This window comes from Mobula birostris, chromosome 5 (genome assembly GCF_030028105.1).
Source record: "Mobula birostris isolate sMobBir1 chromosome 5, sMobBir1.hap1, whole genome shotgun sequence".
In the NCBI taxonomy this organism is placed as follows: domain Eukaryota; kingdom Metazoa; phylum Chordata; class Chondrichthyes; order Myliobatiformes; family Myliobatidae; genus Mobula; species Mobula birostris.
This window is the reverse complement of record NC_092374.1, coordinates 173,655,140-173,668,816: the sequence shown is the minus strand read 5'-3', so window position 1 is coordinate 173,668,816 and position 13,677 is coordinate 173,655,140.

The window sequence follows — 13,677 nt, the reverse complement described above, 5'->3', positions numbered from 1 at the left end:
TTTTGTGTAGGGGAGCGGATCGGGGTTGATGATCTGTTTTGTGTAGGGGAGTGTAATCAGTGTTGATGCTCTGTTTTGTCTAGGGGAGGGGGATCGGTGTTGATGATCTGTTTTCTATAGGGGTGGGGAATCGGTGTTTATTATCTGATTTGTGTAGTGGAGGGGGATCAGGGTTAATGATCTATTTTCTATAGGGGAGGGAAATCGGAGTTGATGATCTGTTTTGTGTAGGGCAGGGTGATCGGGGTTGATGATCTTTTTTGTCTTGGGGAGGGTGATCGGGGTTGATGATCTGTTTTGTGTAGGGGAGGGGGATTGGGGTTGATGACCTGTTTTGTGTAGGGGATGGGGATCGGGTTGATGAACTGTTTTGTCCAGGGGAGGGGGAACGGGGTTGATGATCTGCTTCGTCCAGGGGAGGTCGATCGGGGTGGATGATCTGTTTTGTGTAGGGGAAGGTGATCGTGGGTGATGATCTGTTTTGTGTAGGGGAGTGGTATCGGGGTTGGTGATCTGTTTTCTGTGGGGCTGGGGTATCGGGGTTGATGATCTGCTTTGTCCAGGGTAGTGTGATAGGGGTTGATGATCTGTTTTGTGTAGGGGAGGTGGATCGGGATTGATGATCTGTTTTGTCCAGGGGAGGGGTATCGGGGTTGATGATCTGTTTTGTCCACGGGAGGGTGATCGGGATTGATGATCTCTTTTGTATAGGGGAGGGGCATTAGGGTTAATGATCTGTTTTCTCCAGGGTAGGGGGATTGGTGTTGATGATCTCTTTTGTGTAGGGGAGGGGGATCGTGGTTGATGATCTGTGTTGTGTAGTGGAGGGGAATCGGGGTTGATGATCTGTTTTGTGTAGGGGAGGGGGATCGGTGTTGATGATCTGTTTTGTGTAGGGGAGGGAGATCGGGGTTGATGATCTGTTTTGTGTAGGGGAGGGCGATCGGGGTTGATGATCTGTTTTCGGTAGGGGAGGGGTTTCGGGGTTGATGATCTGTTTTGTGTAGTGGAGGGGAATTGGGGTTGATGATCTGTTTTGTGTAGGGGAGGGGGATCGGTGTTGATGATCTGTTTTTTGCAGGGGAGGGGGATCGGTGTTGACGATATGTTTTGTCTAGGGGAGGGGGATCGGTGTTGACGATATGTTTTGTCTAGGGGAGGGTGATCGGTGTTGATCTGTTTTGTGTAGAGGAGGGAGATCGGGTTTGATGATCTGTTTTCTCCAGGGGAGGGGGATCGGGGTTGATGATCTGTTTTCTATAGGGGAGGGGAATCGGGTTTGATGATCTGTTTTCTGTAGGGGAGGGGGATCGGGGTTGATGATCTGTTATTTCCAGGGGAGTGTGATCGGGGTTGATGATCTGTTTTGTGTAGGAGAGGGGGATCGGGGTTGGTGGTCTGTTTTGTGTAGGGGAAGGTGATCGGGGGTGATCATCTGTTTTGTTCAGGGGAGTGGGATCGGTGTTGATGATCTGTTTTGTGCAGGGGAGGGGAATCGGTGATGATGATCTGTTTTGTATAGGGGAGGGGGATCGGTGTTGATGATCTGTTTTGTCCAGAGGAGTGTGATCGGTGTTGATGATCTGTTTTGTGTAGGGAAGGGGGACCGGGGTTGATGATCTTTTTTGTCCAGGGGAGGTGGATCGATTTTGATGATCTGTTTTGTGTAGGGGAGGGGGATCGGGGTTGATGATCTGTTTTGTGTAGTGGAGGGGGATCGGAGTTGATGATCTGTTTTGTCCAGTGGAGGGGGATCGGGGTTGATGATCTGTTTTGTCCAGGGGAGGTTGATCGGGGTTGATGATCTGTTTTGTATAGGGTAGGGGGATTTGGGTTGATGATCTGTTTTGTCCAGGGGAGGGGAATCCGTGTTGATGATCTGTTTTGTGTATGGGAGGGGGATCGGTGTTGATGATCTGTTTTGTGTAGGGGAGGGGGATTGGGGTTGATGACCTGTTTTGTGTAGGGGAGGGGGAACGGGGTTGATGATCTTTTTTGTCCAGGGGAGGTGGATCGATTTTGATGATCTGTTTTGTGTAGGGGAGGGGGATCGGGGTTGATGATCTGTTTTGTGTAGTGGAGGGGGATCGGAGTTGATGATCTGTTTTGTCCAGTGGAGGGGGATCGGGGTTGATGATCTGTTTTGTCCAGGGGAGGTTGATCGGGTTTGATGATCTGTTTTGTATAGGGGAGGGGGATTGGGGTTGATGACCTGTTTTGTGTAGGGGAGGGGGATCGGGTTGATGAACTGTTTTGTCCAGGGGAGATGGATCAGTGATGGTGATCTGTTTTGACCAGGGGAGGGGAACGCGGTTGATGATCTGCTTTGTCCAGGGGAGGTGGATCGGGGTTGATGATCTGTTTTGTCCAGGGGAGGGTGATAGGGGTTGATGATCTGTTTTGTGTAGGGGAGGTGGATCGGGGTTGATGATCTGTTTTGTCCAGGAGAAGGGGATCGGGGTTGATGATCTGTTTTGTCCACGGGAGGGTGATCGGGTTTGATGATCTGATTTGTGTAGGGGAGGGGGATCGTGGTTGATGATCTATTTTGTCGAGGGCAGGTGGATCGGGATTGATGATCTGTTTTGTGTAGGTGAGGGGGATCGGGGTTGATCATCTGTTTTGTCCAGGGGAGGGGGATTGGGGTTGATGATCTGTTTTGTGTAGGGGAGGCGGATCGGGGTTGATGACCTGTTTTGTGCAGGGGAGGGTGATCGGGGTTGATGATCTGTTTTGTGTAGGGGAGTGGGATCGGGGTTGATGACCTGTTTTGTCCAGGGGAGGGTGGATCGGGGTTCATGATCTGTTTTGTGTAAGGGAGGGCGATCGGTGTTGATGATCTGTTTTGTGTACGGGAGGGGAATCGGGATTGGTGATCTGTTTTGTCCAGGGCAGGGGGATCAGTGTTGATGATCTGTTTTGTCCAGTGGAGGGGGATCGGGGTTGATGATCTGTTTTGTCGAGGGGAGGTTGATCGGGGTTGATGATCTGTTTTGTATAGGGGATTGGTATCGGGGTAGATGATCTGTTTTGTCCAGGGGAAGTGGATAGGGGTTGATGATCTGTTTTGTATACGGGATTGGGATCGGGGTTGATGAATTGTTTTGTCCAGGGGAGGGGGTTCGGGGTTGATGATCTTTTTTGTGTCGGGGAGGGGGATCGGGGTTGATCTGTTTTGTGTAGGGGAGCGGATCGGGGTTGATGATCTGTTTTGTGTAGGGGAGTGTAATCAGTGTTGATGCTCTGTTTTGTCTAGGGGAGGGGGATCGGTGTTGATGATCTGTTTTCTATAGGGGTGGGGAATCGGTGTTTATTATCTGATTTGTGTAGTGGAGGGGGATCAGGGTTAATGATCTATTTTCTATAGGGGAGGGAAATCGGAGTTGATGATCTGTTTTGTGTAGGGGAGGGGGATTCGGTGTTGATAATCTGTATTGTGTGGGGGAGGGGGATCGGGGTTGATGATCTGTTTTGTCCAGGGGAGCGTGATCGGGGTTGATGATCTGTTTTGTCCAGGGGAGGTGGATCGGTTTTGATGATCTGTTTTGTGTAGGGGAGGGGGATCGGGGTTGATGATCTGTCTTGTGTAGGGGAGGGGATCGGGGTTAATGATCTGTTTTGTCCAGGGGAGGGTGACGGGGGTTGATGATCTGTTTTGTGTAGGGAAGGGGGACCGGGGTTGATGATCTTTTTTGTCCAGGGTAGGGGGATCGGTTTTGATGATCTGTTTTGTGTAGGGGAGGGGAATCGGTGTTGATGATCTTTTTTGTGTAGGGGATGGGATCGGGGTTGATGATCTGTTTTGTGTAGTGGAGGGGGATCGGAGTTGAAGATCTGTTTTGTCCAGTGGAGGGGGATCGGGGTTGATGATCTGTTTTGTCCAGGGGAGGTTGATCGGGGTTGATGATCTGTTTTGTATAGGGTAGAGGGATCGGGGTTGATGATCTGTTTTGTGTAGTGGAGGGGAATCGGAGTTGATGATCTGTTTTGTGTATTGGAGGGGGATCGGTGTTGATGATCTGTTTTGTGTAGGGGTGGGGGATCGGGGTTAATGATCTGTTTTGTGTAGGGGAGAGGGATCGGTGTTGACGATCTGTTTTGTCTAGGGGAGGGGGATCGGGGTTGATGATCTGTTTTGTGTAGGGGAGGTGGATCGGTGTTGATGATCTGTTTTGTGTAGTGGAGGGGAATCCGTGTTGATGATCTGTTTTGTCCAGTGGAGTGTGATCGGAGTTGATGATCTGTTTTGTGTAGGGGAGGGGGATTGGGGTTGATGACCTGTTTTGTGTAGGGGAGGGGGATCGGGTTGATGAACTGTTTTGTCCAGGGGAGATGGATCAGTGATGGTGATCTGTTTTGACCAGGGGAGGGGAACGCGGTTGATGATCTGCTTTGTCCAGGGGAGGTGGATCGGGGTTGATGATCTGTTTTGTCCAGGAGAAGGGTGATAGGGGTTGATGATCTGTTTTGTGTAGGGGAGGTGGATCGGGGTTGATGATCTGTTTTGTCCAGGAGAAGGGGATCGGGGTTGATGATCTGTTTTGTCCACGGGAGGGTGATCGGGTTTGATGATCTGATTTGTGTAGGTGAGGGGGATCGGGGTTGATCATCTGTTTTGTCCAGGGGAGGGGGATTGGGGTTGATGATCTGTTTTGTGTAGGGGAGGCGGATCGGGGTTGATGACCTGTTTTGTGCAGGGGAGGGTGATCGGGGTTGATGATCTTTTTTGTCCAGGGGAGGGTGATCGGCTGTGATGATCTGTTTTGTGTAGGGGAGTGGGATCAGGGTTGATGACCTGTTTTGTCCAGGGGATGGTGGATCGGGGTTCATGATCTGTTTTGTATAGGGTAGGGGGATCGGGGTTGATGATCTGTTTTGTGTAGTGGAGGGGAATCGGAGTTGATGATCTGTTTTGTGTATTGGAGGGGGATCGGTGTTGATGATCTGTTTTGTGCAGGGGTGGGGGATCGGGGTTAATGATCTGTTTTGTGTAGGGGAGAGGGATCGGTGTTGACGATCTGTTTTGTCTAGGGGAGGGGGATCGGGGTTGATGATCTGTTTTGTGTAGGGGAAGGGGATCGGGATTGATGATCTGGCTTGTCCAGGGGAGGGTGATCGGGGGTGATGATCTGTTTTGTGTAGGGGAGGGGGATCGGGGTTGATGACCTGTTTTGTGTAGGGGAGGGGAATCCGTGTTGATGATCTGTTTTGTCCAGGGGAGTGTGATCGGAGTTGATGATCTGTTTTGTGTAGGGGAGGGGGATTGGGGTTGATGACCTGTTTTGCGTAGGGGAGGGGGATCTGGGTTGATGATCTTTTTTGTCCAGGGGAGGGGAATAGATTTTGATGATCTGTTCTGTGTAGGGGTGGGGGTCGGGGTTAATGATCTGTTTTGTGTAGAGCATAAGGATCGGTGTTGACGATCTGTTTTGTCTAAGGGAGGGGATCGGGGTTGATGATCTGTTTTGTGTAGGGGAAGGGGATCGAGATTGATGATCTGGTTTGTCCAGGGGAGGGTGATCGGGGGTGATGATCTGTTTTGTGTAGGGGAGGGGGATCGGTGTTGATGATCTGTTTTGTGTAGTGGAGGGGAATCCGTGTTGATGATCTGTTTTGTCCAGGGGAGTGTGATCGGAGTTGATGACCTGTTTTGTGTAGGGGAGGGGGATTGGGGTTGATGACCTGTTTTGTGTAGGGGAGGGGGATCGGGTTGATGAACTGTTTTGTCCAGGAGAGATGGATCAGTGATGGTGATCTGTTTTGACCAGGGGAGGGGAACATGGTTGATGATCTGCTTTGTCCAGGGGAGTGCGATAGGGGTTGATGATCTGTTTTGTGTAGGGGAGGTGGATCGTGGTTGATGAATTGTTTTGTCCAGGAGAGGGGGATCGGGGTTGATGATCTGTTTTGTCCACGGGAGGGTGATCGTGTTTGATGATCTGATTTGTGTAGGGGAGGGGGATCGTGGTTGATGATCTATTTTGTCGAGGGCAGGTGGATCGGGATTGATGATCTGTTTTGTATAGGTGAGGGGGATTAGGGTTAATGATCTGTTTTGTCCAGGGGAGGGGGATTGGGGTTGATAATCTGTTTTGTGTAGGGGAGTGGGATCGGGGTTGATGACCTGTTTTGCCCAGGGGAGTGGGGATCGGGGTTCATGATCTGGTTTGTGTAAGGGAGGGCGATCGGGGTTGATGATCTGTTTTGTGTAGGGGAGCGGGATCGAGTTTGATGGTCTGTTTTGTGTACGGGAGGGAGAACGGGGTTGGTGATCTGTTTTGTCCAGGGCAGGGGGATCAGTGTTGATGATCTGTTTTGTCCAGTGGAGGGGGATCGGTGTAGATGATCTGTTTTGTCCAGGGGAAGGGGTTCGGGGTTGATGATCTTTTTTGTGTCGGGGAGGGGGATCGGGGTTTATTATCTGTTTTGTGTAGTGGAGGGGGATCGGGGTTAATGATCTATTTTCTATAGGGGAGGGAAATCGGAGTTGATGATCTGTTTTGTGTAGAGGAGGGGGATTCGGTGTTGATAATCTGTATTGTGTGGGGGAGGGGGATCGGGGTTGATGATCTGTTTTGTCCAGGGGAGCGTGATCGGGGTTGATGATCTGTTTTGTCCAGGGGAGGTGGATGGGTGTTGATGATCTATTTTGTGTAGGGGAGGGGGTTTGAGGTTGATGATGTGTTTTCTGTAGGCGAGGGGATCGGGGTTGATGATCTGTTTTGTCCAGGGGAGGGTGATCGGGGTTGATGATCTGTTTTTTGTTGGGGAGGGTGATCGGGGTTGATGATCTGTTTTGTGCAGGGGAGGGGAATCGGTGTTGATGATCTGTTTTGTATAGGGGAGGGGGATCGGTGTTGATGATCCGTTTTGTCCAGAGGAGTGTGATCGGTGTTGATGATCTGTTTTGTGTAGGGGAGGTGGATCGGGGTTGATGATCTGTTTTGTGTAGGGGAGGGGGATCGGTTTTGATGACCTGTTTTGTGTAGGGGAGGGGGATCGAGGTTGATGATCTGTTTTGTCCAGGGGAGGGTGATCGAGGTTGATGATCTGTTCTGTGTTAGGGAGGGGGATCGGGGTTAATGATCCGTTTTGTCCAGGGGAGGGGAATCGGGGTTGATGATCTGTTTTGTGTAGGCGAGGGGTATCGGGGTTGCTGATCTGCTTTGTCCACGGGAGGGTGATCGGGGTTGATGATCTGTTTAGTGTAGGGGAGGGGGATCGGCGTTAACAATCTTTTTTGTCCAGGGGAGGTGGATCGGGGTTGATGATCTGTTTTGTGTATTGTAGGGTGATTGGGGTTGAAGATCTGTTTTGTCCAGGGGAGGGGGATCGGTGTTGATGATCTGTTTTCTGTAGGAGAGGGGGATCGAGGTTGATGATCTGTTTTGTGTAGTAGAGGGGAATCGGGGTTGAAGATCTGTTTTGTGTAGGGGAAGGTGGTCGGGTTTGATGATCTTTTTTGTCCAGGGGAGGGTGATCAGGTGTGATGATCTGTTTTGTGTGGGGAGCGGGGATCGGGGTTGATGACTTGTTTTGTTTAGCGGAGGGGGATCGGGCGTGATGATCAGATTTGTGTAGGGGAGGGGTATCGGGTTTGATGATCTGTTTTGTGTAGGGGAGGGGGATCGGGGTTGATGATCTGTTTTGTGTAGGAGAGGGGGATCGGGGCTGATGATCTGTCTTGTGTAGGGGAGGGTGATCGGGGTTGATGATCTGTTTTGTGTAGGGGAGGGGGATCGGGGTTGATGATCTGTTTTGTCTAGGGGAGGGTGATCGGGGTTGATGATCTGTTTTGTGTAGGGGAGGGGGATCGGGGTTGATGATCTGTTTTGTCCACGGGAGGGGGACCGGAATTGATTATCTCTTTTGTGTAGGGGAGGGAGGTCGAGTTGATGATCTGTTTTGTGTAGGGGAGGGGAATCGGGGTTGATGATCTGTTTCGTGTAGGGGAGGGGGATCGGGTTTGATGATCTGTTTTGTCCAGGGGAGTGTGATCGGGGTTGATGATTTTTTTTGTGTAGGGGAGTGGGATCGGGGTTGATGATCTGTTTTGTGTAGTGGAGGGGGATCGGGGTTGATGATCTGTTTTGTCAAGGGGAGGGGAATCGGGGTTGATGATCTGTTTAGTGTAGGGGAGAGGGATCGGCTTTGATTATCTGTTTTCTGTAGGGGAGGGAAATCGGGGTTGATGATCTGTTTTGTGTAGGGGAGGGGTTCGGGGTTGTTGACCTGTTTTGTGTAGGGGACGGTGATCGTGGTTGATGATCTGTTTTGTCCAGGGGAGGGTGATCGGGGGTGATGATCTGTTTTGTGTAGGGGAGGGAGATTGGGGTTGATGATTTTTTTTGTCCAGGGGAGGGGGATCAGTGTTGATGATCTGTTTTGTCCAAGGGAGGGGGATTGGGGTTGATGGTCTGTTTTGTCCAGGGGAGGTTCATCGGGGTTAGTGATCTGTTTTGTATAGGGGCTTGCGATCGGGGTTGATGATCTGTTTTGTCCAGGGGAGGGGGTTCGGGGTTGACGATCTCTTTTGTGTAAGGGAGTGGAATCGGTGTTGATGATCTGTTTTGTCTAGGGGAGGGGAATCGGAGTTGATGATCTGTTTTCTACAGGAGAGGGGAATCGGTGTTGATGATCTGTTTTCTGTAGGGGAGTGGAATCGGGGTTGATGATCTGTTTTGTGTAGGGGAGGAGGATCGGGGTTGATGATCTGTTTTCTATAGAGGAGGGGAATCGGGTTTGATGATCTGTTTTGTGTAGGGGAGGGGGATCGGGTTTGATGATCTGTTATTTCCAGGGGAGTGTGATCGGGGTTGATGAACTGTTTTGTGTAGGAGAGGGGGATCGGGGTTGATGATCTGTTTTGTCCAGGGGAGGGGGATCGGTGTTGATGATCTGTTTTGTGTAGGGGAGGGGGATCGGTGTTGATGATCTGTTTTGTGTAGTGGAGGGGAATCGGGGTTGATGATCAGTTTTGTGTAGGGGAGGGGCTCGGAGTTGACGATGTGTTTTGTCCAGGGGAGTGTGATCTGTGGTGATGATCTGTTTTGTGTAGGGGTGGGGGATCGGGGTTAAAGATCTGTTTTGTGTAGGGGAGGGTGATCGGTGTTGACGATCTGTTTTGTCTAGGGGAGTGGGATCGGGTTTGATGATCTGTTTTGTGTAGGGGAAGGGGATCGGGATTGTTGATCTGGTTTGTCCAGTGGAGGGTTATCGGGGGTGATGATCTGTTTTGTGTAGGGGAGGGGGATCGGTGTTGACGATCTGTTTTGTCTAGGGGAGTGGGATCGGGGTTGATGATCTGTTTTGTGTAGGGGAAGGGGATCGGGATTGTTGATCTGGTTTGTCCAGGGGAGTGTGATCGGAGTTGATGGTCTGTTTTGTGTAGGGGAGGGGGATTGGGGTTGATGACCTGTTTTGTGTAGGGGAGGGGGATCGGGTTGATGAACTGTTTTGTCCAGGGGAGATGGATCAGTGATGGTGATCTGTTTTGACCAGGGGAGGGGGAACGGGGTTGATGATGTGCTTTGTCCAGGGGAGGTGGATCGGGGTTGATGATCTGTTTTGTGTAGGGAAGGGGGATCGGTGTTGATGATCTGTTTTGTCCAGGGGAGGGGGATCGGGGTTGATGATCTGTTTTGTCCATGGGAGGGTGATCGGGTTTGATGATCTTATTTGTGTAGGGGAGGGGGATCGTGGTTGATGATCTATTTTGTCGAGGGCAGGTGGATCGGGATTGATGATCTGTTTTGTATAGGTGAGGGGGATTAAGGTTAATGATCTGTTTTGTCCAGGGGAGGGGGATTGGGGTTGATGATCTGTTTTGTGTAGTGGAGGGTAATCGGGGTTGTTGATCTGTTTTGTGTAGGGGAGGGGGATCGGGGTTGATGATCTGTTTTGTCCAGGGGAGGGGGATCGGTGTTGATGATCTGTTTTGTGTAGGGGAGGGGGATCGGTGTTGATGATCTGTTTTGTGTAGTGGAGGGGAATCGGGGTTGATGATCAGTTTTGTGTAGGGGAGGGGCTCGGAGTTGACGATGTGTTTTCTCCAGGGGAGTGTGATCTGTGGTGATGATCTGTTTTGTGTAGGGGTGGGGGATCGGGGTTAAAGATCTGTTTTGTGTAGGGGAGGGTGATCGGTGTTGACGATCTGTTTTGTCTAGGGGAGTGGGATCGGGTTTGATGATCTGTTTTGTGTAGGGGAAGGGGATCGGGATTGTTGATCTGGTTTGTCCAGTGGAGGGTTATCGGGGGTGATGATCTGTTTTGTGTAGGGGAGGGGGATCGGTGTTGACGATCTGTTTTGTCTAGGGGAGTGGGATCGGGGTTGATGATCTGTTTTGTGTAGGGGAAGGGGATCGGGATTGTTGATCTGGTTTGTCCAGGGGAGTGTGATCGGAGTTGATGGTCTGTTTTGTGTAGGGGAGGGGGATTGGGGTTGATGACCTGTTTTGTGTAGGGGAGGGGGATCGGGTTGATGAACTGTTTTGTCCAGGGGAGATGGATCAGTGATGGTGATCTGTTTTGACCAGGGGAGGGGGAACGGGGTTGATGATCTGCTTTGTCCAGGGGAGGTGGATCGGGGTTGATGATCTGTTTTGTGTAGGGAAGGGGGATCGGTGTTGATGATCTGTTTTGTCCAGGGGAGGGGGATCGGGGTTGATGATCTGTTTTGTCCATGGGAGGGTGATCGGGTTTGATGATCTTATTTGTGTAGGGGAGGGGGATCGTGGTTGATGATCTATTTTGTCGAGGGCAGGTGGATCGGGATTGATGATCTGTTTTGTATAGGTGAGGGGGATTAAGGTTAATGATCTGTTTTGTCCAGGGGAGGGGGATTGGGGTTGATGATCTGTTTTGTGTAGTGGAGGGTAATCGGGGTTGTTGATCTGTTTTGTGTAGGGGAGGGGGATCGGGGTTGATGATCAGTTTTGTCCAGGGGAGTGTGATCTGGGTTGATGATCTGTTTTGTGTAGGGGAGGGGGATCGGTGTTGATGATCTGTTTTTTGCAGGGGAGGGGGATCGGTGTTGACGATCTGTTTTGTCTCGGGAAGGGTGATAGTTGTTGATCTGTTTTGAGTAGAGGAGGGAGATCGGGTTTCATGATCTGTTTTGTCCAGGGGACGGGGATCAGGGTTGATGATCTGTTTTGTGTAGGGGAGGGGGATCGGGGTTGATGATCTGTTTTGTCCAGCGGAGGGTGATCGGAGTTGATGATCTGTTTTCTGTAGGTGAGGGAGATCGGGGTTGATGATTTGTTTTGTGTACGGGAGGGCGATTGGGGTTGATGATCTGTTTTCTGTAGGGGAGGGGTATCGGTGTTGATGATCTGTTTTGTGTAGGGGAGGCGGATCGGGGTTGATGACCTGTTTTGTGCAGGGGAGGGTGATCGGGGTTGATGATCTTTTTTGTCCAGGGGAGGGTGATCGGCTGTGATGATCTGTTTTGTGTAGGGGTGGGGGATCGGGGTTGATGACCTGTTTTGTCCAGGGGAGGGGGGATCGGGGTTCATGATCTGTTTTGTCCAGGGGAGGGGTATCAGTGTTGAGGATCTGTTTTGTCCAGTGGAGGGGAATCGGGGTTGATGATCTGTTTTTTCGAGGGGAGGTTGATTGGGGTTGATGATCTGTTTTGTATAGGGGATTGGTATCGGGGTAGATGATCTGTTTTATCCAGGGGAAGTGGATAGGGGTTGATGATCTGTTTTGTATAGGGGATTGGGATCGGGGTTGATGAATTGTTTTTCTCCAGGAGAGGGGGTTCGGGGTTGATGATCTTTTTTTGTGTCGGGGAGGGGGATCGGGGTTGATCTGTTTTGTGTAGGGGACGGGGATCGGGATTGATGATCTGTTTTGTGTAGGGGAGTGTAATCAGTGTTGATGCTCTGTTTTGTCTAGGGGAGGGGGATCGGTGTTGATGATCTGTTTTCTATAGGGGAGGGGAATCGGGGTTGATTATCTGTTTTGTGTAGTGGAGGGGGATCGGGGTTGATCTATTTTCTATAGGGGAGGGGAATCGGAGTTGATGATCTATTTTGTGTAGGGGAGGGGGATTCGGGGTTGATAATCTGTATTGTGTGGGGGAGGGGGATCGGGGTTGATGATCTGTTTTGTCCAGGGGAGCGTGATCGGGGTTGATGATCTGTTTTGTCCAGGGGAGTTGGATCGGTGTTGATGATCTGTTTTGTGTAGGGGAGGGGGATCGGGGTTGACGATCTGTTTTGTGTAGGGGAGGGGATCGGGGTTAATGATCTGTTTTGTCCAGGGGAGGGTGACGGGGGTTGATGATCTGTTTTGTGTAGGGGGGGATCGGGGTTGATGATCTGTTTTGTCCAGGGGAGGGTGATCGGGGTTGATGATCTGTTTTGTGTATGGAAGGGGGAACGGGGTTGATGATCTTTTTTGTGTAGTGGAGGGGGATCGGAGTTGATGATCTGTTTTGTCCAGAGGAGGGGAATCGGGGTTGGTGATCTGTTTTGTGTAGGTGAGGGGGATCGGGGTTGATGATCTGTTTTCTGTAGGGGAGGGGAATCGTGGTTGATGATCTGTTTTGTGTAGGGGAGGGCATCGGGGTTGATGATCTGTTTTGTGTAGGGGAGGGGGATCAGTGTTGCTGATCTGTTTTGTCCAGGGGAGGCTGATCGGGGGTGATGATCTCTTTTGTGTAGGGGAGGGGGATCAGTGTTGCTGATCTGTTTTGTGTAGGGGAAGGGATCGGGGTTGATGATCTGTTTTTGTGTAGGGGAGGGGGATCGGAGTTGATGATCTGTTTTGTCCTGGGGAGGGGAATCGGGTTTGGTGATCTGTTTTGTGTAGGGGAGGGGGATCGGGGTTGATGATCTGTTTTCTGTAGGGGAGGGGAATCGGGGTTGATGATCTGTTTTGTGTAGGGGAGGGGGATCGGGGTTGATGATCTGTTTTGTATGGGGCAGGGGGATCGGGGTTGATGATCTGTTTTGTGTAGGGGACGGTGATCTTGTTTGATGATCTGTTTTGTCCAGGGGAGGCTCATCGGGGGTGATGATCTGTTTTGTGTAGGGGAGGGGGATCGGTGTTGCTGATCTGTTTTGTGTAGGGGAAGGGATCGGGGTTGATGATCTGTTTTTGTGTAGGGGAGGGGGATCGTGGTTGATGATCTGTTTTGTGTAGGGGAAGGGATCGGGGTTGATGATCTGTTTTGTGCAGGGGAGGATGATCGGGTTTGATGATCTGTTTTGTGTAGGGGAGGGGGATCGGGGTTGATGATCTGTATTGTGTAGGGGAGGGGGATCGGGTTTGATGATCAATTTTGTGTAGGGGAGAGGGATCGGGTTTGTTGATCTGTTTTGTCCAGGGGAGGGGGATCGGGGTTGATGATCTGTTTTGTATATGTTATTGGAATCGGGGTTGATGATCTGTTTTGTCCAGGGGAGGGGGTTCGGGGTTGATGATCTCTTTTGTGTCAGGGAGGGGGATCGGTGTTGATCTGTTTTGTGTAGGGGAGGGGGTTCGGTGTTAATGATCTGTTTTGTCCAGGGGAGGGGGATCGGGGTTGATGATCTGTTTTGTCCAGGGGAGGGGAATCGGGGTTGAAGATCCATTTTGCGTAGGGGAGGGGGATCGGGGTTTATGTTCGGGAGGCTGTTCTGTTTTCTGTCTGAGAGGGTGCGTATGATATTTCTTTTTGAACGACTT